This window comes from Alligator mississippiensis, chromosome 3, assembly GCF_030867095.1.
Source record: "Alligator mississippiensis isolate rAllMis1 chromosome 3, rAllMis1, whole genome shotgun sequence".
NCBI lineage: Eukaryota > Metazoa > Chordata > Crocodylia > Alligatoridae > Alligator > Alligator mississippiensis.
Window position 1 is genome coordinate 210,702,080 of NC_081826.1, and position 17,705 is coordinate 210,719,784.

The following is a 17,705-nucleotide window of genomic DNA, read 5'->3' on the forward strand; positions in this document are numbered from 1 at the left end:
AGCAATCAAGACATAACTATTTGGAAAAGTATGATTTGTAAGAAGCTTTAAAGACAATGTACACCAGATTGCACTATATGCCTAACCATTTTCCTCTCAGTAAATGATACAGTGCTGAACCCCTGCTCTCTACTTAAACTGAGAATTATAGTGTACACTTGTCCTGTCTCAAAAACTGGTGCAGGCAAAGGGGGAATGAGGCCAGAGCACTTGAATGGTTCCTTTCATTTTCTTTCTTCAATAAAATATGAGGCCATAACAGATCTGTATTAATCATTTCAAAAGATTGTATTTTTTACACTATATATTCATCTTATAAAAAGGCAATTGACCATAGTATTTTGCAGACAAATATGAAACAGCACATCCTCCTCCCTGGCATAAAATAAAAAGATTCATGAAGATGTATTAGATTTCTACCTCAAACAAAGGTGCTACAGCTATGGAAAAACTGTAAACAAGAGCATTTACCTTTTTTAAACTTTTTTTTTTACAGTTCTTAGAGATAACACAAGAGTCATCAAATTGGATTTTTTCCTCTTTCATGATAAAATGGGAACTTAACTCTCAAGTTTTTGCTGTTGTGCTTTTTATCCTTTGGTTCACAGAAGCAGTTTAGATCAGAATTTCAGAAGTCACCTTTAGTTTTCACTGACAATATTGCAAGCCCAGCTATTTGCAAGTGGACTTTTAGACCTTTTAGATCATAAAAAGTGTGTGTGGAAGGAAGAAGGCAGATTGGGGGGCATTGTAAATTAAATGGCTAGCCATTCATCCAGAATCATGGAGCGAGATTTTATTGTTATTTACACGAAGGTAAATTGATATTCATGGGTCACTCCAGTACTCCTCTGCTGTAAATCAGAACAGAAATTTATTCCTTAGGGGCAAACAGTTTTTTCATGTAAAATACAATAATGTACCTTTGCCCACTCCTCTGTCCACTGATTGCAAGAACAACATAAATATAATAACAACATAAGCCGAGAGAATATGACTTAATCAGACAACACTATGAGATTGCAGGAGAAAGTACCAGTATATGATCAAGTGTTTGAAACATCTTAACTTGGCCATCTGATAAAGGATGTGGATAAGACTGAAAAGTAAATGCAGAGAGATAAATACTGCTCTCCTTTACCCCAGTGGAAATCCAAGTGAACTCCATCACTTTCACTGGAGAGATCCTGATTTATCCTGATGTTAATGAGGTACATCTACATAGCATGATGCAGTGTCATGCACAGATATCTGACTTAGCTCAGTTTAAACTATGCTTTCCAGGTATTTATGCATGGCACTGCACTGTATATGTGGACATATCCTGAAAGTGTAACCAGCTGTCTCCCTCATGATTGTCATGTGTCTCCCTCTGTGTCTGTATTTGATCTATACAAGGTATAAATCTATTGAGGCACATTCTTTAGCTCAAGCTGCAGAGACTCATATATTTAACACTGGAAGTTCCTGGTGTTAGCCCATACAGCAGGCAAAACTGCAGTAGAATTTGGAATACATGGTGGTGGTCTCAAACACCTGTACGTATCTGAAACAAAGATCAAAGCACAAAATGCTTTGTCAAAGGCTAGTGGCATGGAAGCTGATCTGTGGAGTTCAACAGATAAGTCATTGCGCTTGTGGAACCGACGTTATTTGCTAACTCTTTCATTGGTTCACTGCATGGCCTTGAGTAAGCCACGTCCATCATTTCCCCCTGTGTATTAAAGTGGATAGTGATCCCTACCTATATTGTAAAAGCACTTTGAGATGTAAGAATTAAATAAATATTAATTTATATCCTATTACATGTGCACATATATATGCATATGTATACCTTATATATGTATAAATATATGTATTATATATATGATCTTATAAAGTCAAATCAAAAGTAAGTAGAAAAGTTGAAATTCAGCAAAATAAAAGTGTCAAAATTAAAATACTCATTGCAATCACTTTAGGTTTTCCCATGAAGCATTCTGTTTTTGACAACACTTCTGGATGGACTCCAGAGAATGGGTAGGAGCTAGAACGGTCTGCAGAGGATAAGGGGAACAAACTGAGAAGTACATGCAGTCTGGAAGAACTATGATGAGTCTGGCTACGAGTATGTCTGCACTATACACAACACTGGAGTGTAAAAATACCTGGAGTAGCTTCAAACAAACTAGCTCGTATCCTGGAAATAGTGTGGCTGCAGCAGCACATTGCTCCACACCAACTAATTATCCTGCCAAAAGCAGGGTGAATTAGGACAGATCTCAATGCTGCTGTGCCAGATAGGGTGCCTGTGCTAGCCTGGGTATCTTTACAATACACTCCACTCCACTCCTTTTTAAGACTATAGTTTAGAAAGATCCTAAAAAGGCAAATTATAATGCTGTGTACTTAGCCAGCACTTGGTTTGCTACCCTCAGGATAGAAAAGTATGATAAAGACAAAGTTAAATAATTTGTTATGCAAGATGCTAGTGATGAGAACTATGGGGGATAATGTGTTAGTAAAGCTGAGGTCCATTGGCAGAGCTGTGGGTCTCAGGGTGAAGAGCACCAGCCTGCATTATTCTTCCGTCCAACCAGTGTTGCCAGTCCTCAGTCCCATGAATTACCCACATTCCTCACTGTTTCTCATCTGAGCACCTGATACCTCCCGAATGTCTTGGTTTTGAATTTCTCTACCTCTGAGCTCTGGTTGAGCCTCCTGTATCCAGGGGAAACTAATAAAGAGATCTCAGTACATATCAACAATCTTGTTCAATTTTGTTCTTTACAGAAAGCTTCATTCTAACTTCGACTGACATTTAGGGCAGTGAATTCCTTTCAGAGAAACAGTCAGCATTTCTGCATTGAGCCAAGACAATGCTGCTCAGTGTCTTAGCCAGCGGGATGTGTTGAACAGCAGTCCAGCTTAACTCTCACAGAGACAGAATGCGTCATCTCTCGTGACACATACTTCCTCTAAAACCCACTCTACCTCAGAGTGTCCTTTCACAATTGCTTATGTGAACTCCACCAACACAGGATGGGAGCTGCCAAAAAAATCCACACTCTTCTCACTTTGGGACAGAAAAAGCATCTGCAAAGTATTTCCTTCATTCCAAACACTGCAAGGTCTGTGATTTTTCAATGACTGCTTTATTAGAGATGGGGAAGGTCTTCAATTCTTTTGGGAAAGTTGTCTTTGGAAAACTATTTCCATTAAGATGTTTGAGGAAGTGTTGAATACTTCACTGAGTAGGATCACATTCCCATAGTGTGTTCCAACTTCTGCAAAAGCACTTAGTACAAGCTGGTCTGGCACTAGCTCCAAGAATGAAATAGCACTACTGGCTAGCATGTGAAGTCTGTCTGATTCTGTATCATCCAAATAAAAATGTCACAGAAGAGACACGGGAAGATTGTAATCTCTTTGCTATGTACTTCTTTACCTTTTGCATATCGGATCAGTCTGGAAGCAGTTTGAAATGTAAAGGGCTTTCTTCCCCTTGGGCCTCAGCAAAATTCACATTGAGTGCTCTGTCTGTGCTATAGATTAGGTTAAATTCAGCCTTAAAGTATGTTGAATTCCTGTATTCCTCACATCAGAAGAGTAATGGACTTGACAACATAAAATTACAGCTTGTTACAATCCACATGCTATCAGCTATTTCCCCAAATACTGTGGACTGATTTTCAAGGGTGAACTCTAATTTGGGTCTCTGATCGATGCCACTTAGAGGTACCCAACCATTTTCATCAAAAAACTGAGGTAAAGAAAATAAGAAGACACTTGGGAGAATTTGAGTCTGTTTGGTTTGGTGTTTATCAAAATATTATGTTATCTGAACTGGAAAGGATAGGAAATAATGGCAGCTTTCAGGTCCTCTCATACCTCCATATACAGAGTGAACAGGAAAAGTAACAGAATAGCTCCCTGGGGTATGTCCAGACGAGCACGCGCATGCATTTCCCTGCGGACAAGTAGCAGTGGCACATAGTTGTGTTGCTGCTACTTGTCCCTGAGGAACATCCCTGCAGGCCCATGCTGGTGCACAGAAAATTGCCCCAGGGAGGGGACGCTGAGGTCAGCACCTGGGCTGACCCCAGCAGCCCTACCTGGGCCTGCAGCAGCAGCAATCCAGGCAAATGGAGCCTGTCTGGCACCCAGAGCATAACTCTGGCTGTCTAGGCTCCAGCTTCAGGCAGCGCAAGCTGGTGCTATGTGCACTGGTCTGCTTTTTTTTCCCCTTTTTTTTTAGATATTGGGATTTCCCGGTGTCTAATTTTGCTGCCACGCTGCAAATATGCAATGCAGCAAACAGATCCATTTGTCCTGTGTGCATTTTTCAGCACCTTTGAGGCATCACAAACCACACATTCCAGCTCCTGTGGATGTGGCCCTGGAATGTATCAGATGAGAAAGCTCTGCGAGCACGTGAGCAATTCCTAGTCACTGTGGGACCTCTTAGAGAGAGATCACAAACATACATATATCTGTTTAAAGACCTATACAACAGATGCTACATTTGTTATAAGCAGTCCATGATGCCAACAGTGTATTGGTGCTGACAATATTTTGTATTACCTTAGAATTTCATTTTTTTGTCAACTATCTTAAAAAAATACTAGGAGAAGCTTTGAAGGAAGTACACTAAAACTTGTGTGCTTATTTAGGATCATTATGTGATGTGTCCAGTTCTCTCCTAGTGTTCTCTTCCCCATCCCTCAATCCCTTGGAACTGATCAAAAATTAATGCTGTATCTTACAAAATTTTAAATTGCAGCAATACGTTAGCAACCAATAAAAGGTACCATTTACTTTACCACAGTGGATCCTACTTACCAGGTCCATTGTACTAGACAGACCAATTTGTACATTCTGAAATGGTTGTTCGTAATTTCCTTTCTAGGTGATGGATACCTTGTTATCAGAAGTGTGTACACAAAGTGCATTGTGTCCTAAAGTCACCTTTGACATTCAAATGTTCACACTTAACCTTCACTGTGGTAGCTAATGCGTCATAGAATATTCCCCCGAACGTACTCCTTGCATGTGGGCATGATACTGAAGTAATGTACACTTTACTGAAAAAGATTAATATGTATTTTAAAAAACTCAGGCAGAGCCATTTATCATTTAGACAATTATTTCTCCTGGATTTCTTTTGTTTTTTAAAACACATCATCTAAACCTGCCAATCATGAAGAGCCAAATTCACACCAGATATAATTATCTTGAAAGCACTGAATGAAATTTAACAGAGGTATAAAGAAACGTGTGTGACATTAGCTTGGCACTTCATACTCATTTTGGGCCAGATTCAGCTCTGTTTCATAGGAGAAAAATCGAGAGTAACTAGTGAAGTCCAAGTAATTTGGATTTCCACCATTGTACCTGAGAGCAGCTCTGGTCCCTTGACATACATATTTTGGTAGCTTGCACTTGATGAGTAATTTACATTGCTATTTATAACATCTCTAAAGTAGCCTGTGATGGCCAAATTCTGCTTTGATAGCAGCTCATGGAACTTACTAAAAATGAAAAGTTTTGCATTTGTGAACAGTTAGTTTGGTTCTCCGAACTCTACCTTACCCTTCACATAGACTCCATGTTCACAGAGGGTAATGTCTAAGCCTTCACATATTCCACTCTCAACATTAGTAATAGTCAGATTCCAGTGTGATGTAATTCATAATTATGACTATGCCCCTTCACCCCCTGCTCCTGCTTTGCCCATCCCATGGTCATTCTCTCATGGGAAGGCTGATGAGATAAATACCCATGTCCTTTTACATTGCCACTGGCTTTATTCTTGTGAAATTTCTCACACTCCTCTGGGATAGGGAGGGGAGAGCAGTGAATCAACAAATCTTATAGTATTGTTTCATAGAAGACCCCACCAAAGCACTGGGATGCCAGAAAACAGCCAGACTGTGAAACATTTGAATCAGCATCTGGTTCAGATTTGCCCAGCCTTTTCAGTCCAAGGCCAAATCTGCTTGTCTCCAGCTCCAAAGTGTTTAGTCCCCAGCTGTTGGTTTTGCCCGCCTCTAGCTTCCCCTCTATTACAGTGGAATCTACCCTGATAGGCAATGCAGTAGGAGGCAAGAGTGGCCACAAGATGAGACTCCACTTACTCATGCAAAGAAAAATGACAATAGCAGACCATGTATCATAGTATCATAGTGCTTAGAGTCAGAAGGGACCTAAACAGATCATCAGGTCTGACCCCCTGCCTAGTATATGTCCAGCCTCCTCTTGAAGACCCACAAGGTAGTAGAAAGTACCACCTCACTTGGGAGCCCATTCCAGAGCCTGGCAGCCCTAACTGTAAAGTAATGTCTCCTGATGTCCATCCTGAACCTTCTCTCTAACAATTTGTGGCTGTTATTCCTAGTAACCCCAGGGAACAGATCCTCCCTCAATTCTCTCTGGTCCCACCTGGTGAGTTTGTAAACAGCCACCAGATCCCCCCTCAGTCTTCTCTTGTGGAGGCTGAATAGGTTCAGGCCCTTTAGCCTCTCTTCATAGGGCCTGCCCTGCTGCCCCTGGACCATGCGAGTGGCCCTCCTTTGGACCACATCCCTCTTGAAGTGCGGTGCCCAGAACTGGATGCAGTACTCCAACTGGAGCCTGACCAATGCTGCATAGAGGGGAAGGATCACCTCCCTGGACCTGCTTGTGATGCATCTGTAGATGTGCGACAAGGTGCAGTTAGCCTTATTGACTGCTTCCTCGAATTGGCTGCTTATGTTCATCCTGGAGTCTACTATTACTCCAAGTCCCTTTCTGCCACTGTGTTGACAAGAAGGGTGTTCCCCAGCCTATAGGTGTGTTGCTGGTTCCTTCTCCCTAGATGCAGCACTTTGCACTTGTCTGTGTTGAATTCCATCTTATTCTCATCTGCCCACCTCTGTAACCTGTCTAGATCTAGCTGGATCCTGTCCCTCCCCTCCAGCGTGCCTACCTCGCTCCACAACTTGGTGTCATCAGTGAATCTGGACAGCGTGCTTTCCACACCCACATCCAGATCGCTGATAAAGATGTTGAACAGTACAGGCCCCAGGACCAAGCCCTAGGGGACTCCACTGCCTACATCTCTCCAGGTCAAAAATGACCCATCCACCACCTCTCTCTGGGTGTGACCATGTAGTCAGTGTGCCACCCATCAATGCTGCAGTCACCAAGGTTTTTTTTAAGAGAATGTGGTGGGAAACTGTGTCAAAGGCCTTCTTAAAGTCTAGGAGCACGACATCCACCCCAACACCCTCGTCCAGGGACTTTGTGACCTGATCATAAAAAGAAACCAGGTTAGTCAGGCAGGATCTGCCCTCAATGAACCTATGTTGGTTGCCCCTGAGCATTACCTCCCCCTCTGGCCCCTTGCAGATGTGCTCCTTGATAATTTTCTCAAAGGTCTTCCCAAGGACTGAGGTAAGATTGACTGGCCTATAATTGCCGGGGTCCTCCTTTCTCCCCTTCTTGTAAATGGGGACCACATTGGCCCTTTTCCAATCCTCTGGTACCTGGCCAGCACCCCACGAATGCTCATAGAGCCATGCCAGGGACCCTGCTATGACCCCCGCCGATTCCCTCAGCACCCTTGGATTAAGAGCATCTGGACCTACTGATTTAAACACGTCCAGCCCCTCCAAAAGTTTGCTAACTAGGTCATCCCTGACCCTAGCATGGTGATGCCTCCCCTGAGTCCGTCTGCAATTCTAGTGAGGGAGATGTCCTGGTCCCTGTTCACAAATATGGAGGCAAAGAATTTGTTAAAGAGGTCAGCTTTTTTGTTTGCCACAATCACCAGATTGCCAAGCCTATCCTGTAGGGGCCCCATGTTACCCGGTGCCTTCTTTTTACTTCCTATGTATTTGAAAAAGGACTTTTTATTATCCTTAATTCTGGTCGCTAGCCCTAGCTCCATCTCAGCCTTGGCCTTCCTAACAGCCTCCCTGCAGTCCCAAGCAACGGAGGTGTAATCTTCCTTGGTGATAGTCCCTTGCTTCCACTGTTTGTATGCCTCTTTTATTGCCCTCAGGCATCCCTGGATGCCTTTGCTGAGCCATGGGGGCTTCTTAGCACTTCTGCCCCCTTTGGTGCGCACCGGGACTGACTCCCTTTGAGCTCGGAGGATTGTCTCCTTGAGGAACAATCACCCATCTTGGACTCCCATCTCATTGAAGCTCTGAGACCCCAATGCCTCTCCTATTAACCTTCTTAGCTTACAAAAGTTGGCCCTTCTGAAGCCAAGGACCTCTGCCTTGCTGCTTGCTTTCACCACCCTGCGCTGGATAATAAATTCCAGCAGGCAATGATCACTGTCACCCAGGTGGTCAAGTACCCGCAGACCCCTCACCAGGTCATCGCCTGTGGCAAGGACCAAGTCCAGCAAGGCATTTCCCCTGGTGGGACTATGCACCTCTTTGGTTAGGTGTGGAGGTCCTGTATCCCAGCTAGGAACCTATGTGAGCGGTCAGACCTGGCTGACTGCTCCTCCCAGCAGATGTCTGAGTAGTTTAGGTCACCCATGACAACCACATCCCTTTACTTTACTGCCTCCATGAGCTCACCTGAGAATTTCAGGTCCAGCTCATCCCCCTGGTGAGGCGGTCTGTAGTAGACACTCACTATCAAGTCCCTTTCCCCAATCTTATGTGAGATAAGATATATTGTTTAGAGTGGGGATGAGTGTGCAAGGAATACAATATTAGTATCACAATAAAGTTTATAAGGATTTGATATGTAGTCCCTATGTACGTTCATGATCCATCCTATTTCTTTCTGTTTCATTGCCTTGTGTCCTTTATCCAAACTACTACATGTTTTAAGAGAAATACTATATTATTCTGTATGGGAGGAATTTTCCAATATGTTTATTGGTGGCCTAGCTCGCCCACTTTCAAGCTATAGTAAAACACTCATTGATGTCAATGGGAACCAATAAGCCAACAGTGAGTGATTCTGAAAGTTTATGCATTCCTATGCATCTAGGTCAGGGTCATCAAACTCACTGACCTGGTGGGCCAGATAAGTGGTGCAGGGCCAGACCAAATGAATGGTGCATGGTTGGCCCTGTGAGGCCAACAGACCTGGCCTCCCTCCTCCCCCCTGCATACCAGATCCAGCACATAAGGAGCTTGCTCCAGCTGCTCTGGGATTGCACTTCACACAACATCCATGCAGGGCTAGTCCAGGACACGTGCTACATAGAACACCCACTCTGGCTGGTCTGGGACACATGCTGCACATGACAACTGCCTCAGAGTGACCACATGCAGAGGAGAGAGGGTGCCACATTCAGTGTAGGTCCTAGAAGAGCCAGAGTGCATACCCTGTGGGGCAAGTGTCCCAGAAGAGCTGGGGCAGGTGCATGTGCATGATGTATCCTGGAGTAGCCAGGGAGGGGTGTGGGATAGGGGGTGGGAAGGGCAACCACATGCAGCATGGGTCCCAGTCTCGCTGAAACAGGCACTATGTGCATCATGCATGTCCTGGGCCCTGCATGCAGGATTGGTTCAACATGCATGCAGCACGTGGGGCAACTCCAGACCCAGAGGCAAGACTCGGGGGCTGGATGTTGGGGCTCCATGGGCTGAATCTGGTCCATGGGCTAGATCTCAACACTGCTGATTTAGATCATTATTTAACACTAAATGATTGAAGTAAAAACTGTGCCACTGAACATTCAAGAGTAGCAAAAAATCCCACACAACATTGTTAAATTAATATGCCAAAACACAGCTACACCTGTTTGAGCTCCATGTCTGAAATTAATGGCAGACTTGTCTATAATTAGCAGCTCTCTACATTGATTTGCTTACTTGATCTCACCATAAATAGCCTTTGGGTTCTGAAAGACTGATCCAAAGTCCACTGATAACAATCAGAATCATGTTACTATCTTTAATGGTCTTTGTATCAGGCTCTAAGTGCACTGGCATCATAGACTCATAGAAAAGTAAGCAGGAAAAGATCTGAGGAAGTCATCTAGTCTAACCCCCAATTCAAGGCAAGATCATTCCTATCAAAACCATCCTAGACATGTGAGCAACTGGGATCATATGAAAACAGTTTTCCTGAATTTTCAACATTTCTGAGTTTATGCATCAGGTAAGCAAATGTTCTTTGGATTAATCTGTAATTTTTTCTCCTGCATTGTTTGAAAACCCTAAGCAATGCAAAGCTTCCCCTGTATGTAATTATTTACAAGAAAAAACAATTAAATTCCAACCGAATTACATTATCAAAGGGACTACTCTTTGGTAATAGTAATTCCTTCCTTAAGAATTTCTCATATTTCTCAGCAGAGGCTCAACTTTATACGTAAGTGAACTCTTTCATATCTGATTATGGTTGTGGTGAACCGTGTTTTGGTTCTGAAAGCTCTTCTATCCATTTAAAAACATTTCAGTATTATATTTTGCTCAGTTCTTTCCAAAGTGTTAATAAACATTTTACTTATAAGTCAAAAACCATGCAGTGTATCTGCTCTATGCTGGTCTGAGCTATGACTAAAGGCCCTTAGATTTTCCAAATTAAGTTTATGCACCTCACTAAGCACCATCACTTCCATTGATTTTGATGTGAGCTGTACACGTATGGGGGGGGGGGGGGGAGGGGGGAAATCTGACCCTTAGAAAGCCTGTCCTCACCCTTACTTGAGAGATTGGCACTAGCTTCCATTGCGTGTTAGTATTTATTTTTTAACTTTCAGGCGTGTTCATCCTGATTTAAAGACAAAATATTGTTCTGGTAAATTCATGAAAAGTGAAATCATTCTATAGTTAATTTACCATGTAATTCTTTCAGTGTCTTATGTTATATATAAAAAATAAACTTACTTGTGGAAGACTATACTGTTAGATTGTACATATGTAATAGAAGCTCTCTCAAAAGCTGATTTCACACTGGGACTGATTTTAGGGCCTCCAGTAGACAATATCAAGCCAATAACATATCATAGACTCCTGCTTCTCTTTTTACATTAGACTAATTGGGAATAACTGAGCTCTTACAGTGGTGCAAATTCCCAAATATGGTCACACCTGAAGTTTTAGTTAAAAATTTGGAGACTTTCTGAAGCTCCATTGATCTTTTCTGAGATTTTCCTGAACCTGTTTGTGACTACCCCAGTTCTTGCAGACAATGCTCTTTCAGCTTCTCTTACTCCCTTTGACCCTCCAGTTCCTTCCCTCCAGGGATCAGACTCCTCAACATTACCTAACTTTCTCTGACTCTGCCTTGATCTACCAGTTTTAGTTCTCCACTATCCACCCTTATTCTTCTCCTATTTGGTTAAGTACAGACAATCAAAAAGCTTGAGACTGAATCAATTCAATCCTTACAAGTTAGTCTAAGCTGTGTATTGAACCAATAAGCAAATGAACAGACATTCACTTTTGATTCTAGAAATGCATCCACATGCCTGCAGTGGCCCAGGCCAGAAGCTGGGGGTGTACTAAAGCATGCTTCCTTGCTCTGCTAGAGTAGACAGCTTAGGCCAAGGCTAGCCTGCCCACTCTGCGGGGGTGGGAAGGGAGGCTGTAGGGGAGGTATAAAGCATCCTGGGATACTGGGGCACGGTGAGTTAACTTGAATCTGGAGGAGATCTGGGACAGTTCAATAAAATGATTTAACCTAAATCAGTTAAGTCTGAGGCTACATCCACCCAGATTTATCTTAAACTAGTTTTGGCCATTTTAAAGCAGTTTATGTGCCCTGAAGTTCTGTTGCGTTACAGATTTAAACCAGTTTCCAATCTCTTTATGCTGGTTTATGTGTAATTTCTGTCTCTAGCCTTCATGTTCAGTTTTCTCTACTGTTCCCCTGGCCTTCTGTACACATCATTTCACACAGCTTTTCCTCCCCAAGTATTCCATTGTCCAAAGACCTCCAAGAAAGTCTCAGGCTTTAGCATCCATAAGGATAATTTAGAAAGAAATAGAAATATCCCTTAGCTTCCAGCTTTTTCCTCCCAAAGGTTTTATTAATTTTGGTATTTATTATTATTGCCACATAGTGAGGAACATTAAATTATATAATCTGCCAATCAAAATACAATCAACACAAATCAAATTTGTAATATTAAAAATTTTGTAAATTAAACGTTAGAAAATATTTGTGAAAGTAATTTCCATTTGTTTTGGGCACTTAATATTTCTTACCATAAGAGAGCAGATCACAGTAGGACTCTCTGTTTTGCTGTCTCAGTCTCTCTTTGTTAAATAATATAAATATACTTTACAAACCTTTAGTATCTTTCAAAAGGAGATCTCAAAGCACTTTATATATATCATCTAGTTAATCTGAAAATAAGCCTTTCTAAGTAACAGAATCAGCCTTTTGCATATTGGATGAATGAATCACAGAGTGGTAAAGGCTCAAGGTTATCCAGTGAATCATTGATGAAGGCAGGGACCCAGCTCAGATTTCCAGAATCATGACTCTGTGCAGAAAGCCCAAAGACTGGAAATTATCTGTCAAAACAATATGGTGAACGTTTACCAAGAAAATCAACATCAGTTCTCAAACAATTTACTAACCACACACTAGGACTAGATTCATAACAAAAAATACCCTCAGCAAATAATTCAGCTGGCTCTACTTCAATATTAAATAGATTGTTTCAGATAGGCCTCCAAAACTTTAGATAATCAAATAATACAAATATAGGACTAGAAGGGACCTCAAGAAATCATCTACTCCAACTCTCTGCCTACAGCTAGATCATCCCTGTCTAAACCACCACGATGCATGTTTATCTAACCTGAACCAGAAAACTTTCAGTGAAAGAGATTCTACAACCTCTTTAGATAATCTGTCCTAATGCTTAACCACCCCATAGTTACAAATTACGTCCCAGTATCTAACCTAACTCTCCAGTTTTGCAATTTAAGCATATTTCTTGTTCTGCCCCCCAGGACACAGAGAAATATTGAATTGTATTTGAAATCTTCTACTCGGACATCTTCCACAAAAAATTTTTGTCATTAGACTGCCACAGCCATGTTTTTTTCAAATGTAAACTAAAGTTAATGGAGCCACCCCCATTTACAACAGTTGAAAATCTGTTTCCCAGTTCTTACTGGTTTTGGTCAATCTAAGCCACACCCTTTGCTTCAGAATCTCAGAACTGAAATTTCTGTCAAAAGTAAAGTATGTGGAGCTGTAACCCAATGGTTATTGGATATTAAGTGCCCCACTCTGTGCCCAAAGTAGACAGGAGATGAATCAGAGCGCCAAGTTCTCTTAGCTTGAGAACATAGCACACTAGCTCTGCTTTAGAGACTTTGGGAGTCCCTAACTAAATTACTGTGATAGGTGGCATCTATCACAGAAGCACCTGGAAGCATAGGACAAGGAAACAAGCAAACCAAACCTTTTCAAACAACAAAACAGACCCCAGTCTTGTCAATTTGTCCTTTTTTTCTTCAAGTTTGTTTAACTGACAGAGAGAGGTGCCATCTTGTATTAAAGATCCTGAGGAACAAAAATGTGGTATAGTCCATTTGTAAATTAAATCTGATACAAATAGAGTGATTTTATTATAACATGGACCATTGTGCTTGTTCTTGTTTACATTTCAGATGCATTTCAAGCAAAACCAGGGATGGCATCCTTCCTCTTTACTTGGCCCTAGTGAGGCCACAGCTAGAGTACTGTGTCCAGTTCTGGCCCCCCACTTCAGGAGGGACATGGATAAGCTTAAGAGAGTCCAGAGGAGAGCCACCCATATGATCAAAGGCCAAGAGAGCAAGCCTTTCGAGGAGAGGCTGAGGGACATGGAGAAGAGAAGGCTCAGGGGGAACTTGGTGGCTGCCTATAAGTATATAAGGGGATGTATTAGGATCTGGGAGAACAGTTGTTTACCAGGGCTTCCCAAGGGATAACTAGGTGTAACAGCCACAAACTTCTGGAAGGCCGATTTATACTAGATATAAGGAAAAACTTCTTTACAGTCCAAGTGTCCAGGGTCTGGAACAGACTCCCCCCAGAGGTGGTGCAAGCACCTACTTTGGACTCTTTCAAGAAGTGTTTGGATGATTATCTTGCTGAGATCATATGAACCCCTGCAACAGGATGTTTTATCTAAGCCTCATTCAACAAGGTTTAGTTAAAGCTCCCCTTGACCATTTTTAAACATGTGGGCGCTTAATACACATGACGCCACGGTGATGCTTCAGCATTCTAATTAGAATGTGGAGCAGACTCAATTAATCAAATCTTCTCTGATGTGTTCTAATTAGAACACCAATGAGCATGTGTACTGCAGTCATGGAGTTTAGCTCCATATTGTTGCAGGGGCTGAAGTGCCCTGCACCCTGTCTCCTATGCATGTGGCAGTGTTTCTGCTGCATTATAAAGTTTCCAAAGTTGGCCCTGAATGGTTTGTCTCTGCTTGTTAACATGGGCAGCAGCATGAGTATATTTGCATCACAAACCCTGTAGTCCAGCACAATCAACAACCTCCATTTAGCAAAGGACTAGGGTTGAGATAACCAGGGAGATACAGGTCAGCAGTGAAGTATGCAGCCAGAGCCTGGCAGAGGAATTAAGCTTTGATTCTGCTCCTGCTAAACTCAGGGCAAAACTCCTCCTGATTTCAGTGGAGCATTTAGTGCCTGCTTGCACTATTACTCTCCTGTTTTCACAACCAAAAGGTACTACTGTATCTAAAAACTAGCTGGAGGTCTTCAGTTCACCTATAAAAGGAGCGCTACAGGCTGCTTTGAAAAAGATCTCAGAGGGAACCTATCTTTTCCTCAAGCCTACAGATACTGCTAAGTGAATATTTCTATCTGAAATAAAAATGGATGTATATTTATACAAAAGTTGGTCCTGTCATTTTTCTCAACTCCTGTGGTTTGTAAGTTCCTATTTGAGGTGTATATCTACAGTGGTTGTATGATACAGACCAGTGGGGGCCAACCTGCAGCACAGGTGCTATACGCAGTCTTCTGGAGTAGCACATGGCAGATAGGTCTGGAAGCAGAAAGCAGAGTAGTAGATTGGGCAGGGAAAAGGCATTGGAGTGGCACCTAAGGAATATAATTTGTGGTATGCTTGCCAAAATGTTGGCCCGCAATAATTCAGACCATTCAAATCACATCACTGTGGAAATTCTTAAACCTACTTGTCACCTCACAACCAAGATCCCTTCTTTAAAATTTTATGCTCCATTACTCTTTTATGAACCATATGTCCCTGGTTTGCTTGGAGTTTGCTGGTTGGCTTGGTTTGCTTGGAGTTTGCATTCCCAAACCCTGGGAAGACACAGTAAGTATTTTTATATCAACCGGGTGTCTCACAGACAGTCTTCAGGAACTCATGCTCACTGTCTTGTTTTCAAAATTTGTAAATCACTGCTTTCTCAGATAAAACATATACTGATGCTTTCTACAAACAACGGCTGTCACTTTTCCAAAATCAGATTAAATACCATGTCGGAATTTCAATTATATCTTTTGTAAAAAAGCAAACAACCAACCCACTCAAAACAACAACAAATCTTCATTTTGGCTGCTTTAATATGGAGTTTTCTTTTTTAGGCTAGATTGTGATTTGGACTGCATGCAGTGTAAGGAACATTGCCCCAGTACATCTCTACAGGGTTTATTCAGACTTCTGAACCCAGTGCATATGAGTAAGAAGGAGTCCTCCCAAGTGACCAGGAATGAGTGGGGAGCAAGTAGAGCTTCTTCCCACTGCTTAAAAGTTAAACATATGCCTAAGAAGTTAGCTAAATTGAGGCTTCAGTTATAGTAAAAAACCCAGACCATGCAAAAGGATCTGTTTAGCTGCAGTAGGGGTGCTCAACATCTGGGTCACAGGTTAGATCCAGCCTTCAGTGCCCTGTCATCTGGGTTTCACAGGGTTTCTGAAGGGTCTGGAAATTTGGTAGCGGAGGAGCAGTGGCACTGCTCCCCTGCTGCTAAACCTCTGGACTTATTGAGAGCCCTGGGGGTGGCTACAGGGGGCCTAAGGCAAATTTTGGGGCAGCTATAGCCCCACCCCCAAGCCCCAACCTGGCTCAACCCAGGATAGCCCCCACACTGGGAAGAGGCTGGCACCCCCCCCTGCCCATGGGGGAGGCTGGGTGAACCCAGCTGAGCTGGGAGTAGGGTGGCACAAGCTCACCTCTCCTTCCTGCTTCCTGCCCCAGCCTCCCTCCACCACGGCTGTAGTGGAGTAGAGCCAGGCAGGGCAAGGGCAGATGTGGGCTGCTCACTGCAGGCTCCAGGCTCTCCACTCTGCTGCCTTTGCCCCGGGGCGCCCTGTGCTGACTGCACACCCTCTGCCTTCCTGACAGTTGAGAGATGCAGATTGCTGCCACCACAGCTGCCAGATAGGCAAGGGATGGGCAGCTAGCACAGGGTCCCTGGGGCAAAGGCAGCGGAGCAGAGAGCCCTGAGCCCACAGCAAGCAGCCAGCATCTACTGAGTACACAAATATGTTGGGGCACATGCCCCCCATGCCTTCCCTCAGGGGTGCATGCAGAGATGGGGTGTTACCCCCCCCCCCCAGCCCCTGGAAGAGTTGCCCAGGCTCCATCCCACTCCCCACCCCAGCCCCAGGTCCCATACTGCCCTGGCTGGGCAGCACCCTCAGACCTAGCCCCTAGCCCTGCCCCACTCCCTCACCATGGGGGCCTCAATCTGCCCCCCCCCCCCCGCACTTCCCTCCATACACTTACCTGCAGGGAGCTGCTCTCCACACTACCTGGTTGTGTTCCAGGCCATGTGCATGCATATGGCTGCACACAGGAGCACAACACCCCCTGCAGCTTGCTCCCAGCAGCCCCAAGCAGCCCCTTTCAGGCTACAATGCTACCTACCTGCAAGGAGAAACATGCTGTTTCCCACAGGAACCCAGGCACCTGAGGACCCCTCACTGGCAGTGGCCCCTGGCGTTAATCCGCCTATGTGTGCCAGGGGCAGGGGGCAGTGCCAGGCCTCTGGGACCCGATCCCAGTGTGTAGGGATGGGAGGGGGTGGTGTGAGGCTCCAGGGTCCGATCCTGCCTGCAGATGGGACTCATACCATTCATGTGGCTCATGAGGCCAAAAGATTGAGCACCACTGAACTAGAGATTTGTGCTCACCTGCGTACAGTTGCAGCACAGGGTCCTAAAACTGATATTATTTAAGACATGAGGATAAGTGGGTTCATCAAGACACAGTTAAGTCTGGTAGTTCCAATAAGAGTATTTACCATACTCCTTGCAGCTTCTTCTGCTGCTGCCGCCCCTCCCCCCCCCCACTTTTCATAAGCAAGATGTCAAAATGGTCACTAGCAGTTGTGAATCCTGCTACAGATGGAAAGTTTCCAGTTCATAAAGAGGCTCATGAGAAAAAAACAACATATACTATTAAAAGCTCAATGGAATAAGCTCTCATTTAAAAGCATTTATGCTTAATATTCCTAGAGGACTCAACCCTGTTATCTTATATTCAGATAAAATTCCTACTGAAGTCAACAGACGTTTTGCCTGAGGATCATGAGGCTGACGGATCCCTTCTCAGTAAACTGTATATCTAAGGTTAAAATGATTGTGGAAGGCAACAGAACCACTTTGTTGCACTCAATCAAAGCCTTAAAGGTGACAGCAATAGAAACCTATTCTGTTTGCACAGGGATTCACCAGTATTGACCTAGGCTGGACCACACAGAAGCTAAACTTCAGATCATTAGGCATTCATCAATAAAATTATATGGACTTGT

At 43.4% G+C, this 17,705-nt stretch overlaps 1 long non-coding RNA gene across 1 annotated transcript in view; it reads left to right on the top strand.

Annotated features, from left to right (window-relative positions):
- Positions 1-2,722, top strand: part of LOC132249139 (uncharacterized) — a 12,060-nt gene extending 9,338 nt beyond the window's left edge. Inside the window, exon 3 of the long non-coding RNA XR_009460545.1 lies at positions 1,962-2,722. This is a non-coding gene — a long non-coding RNA (uncharacterized LOC132249139). The remainder of the gene's footprint in view (positions 1-1,961) is intronic.
- Positions 2,723-17,705: the final 14,983 nt, after the last annotated feature.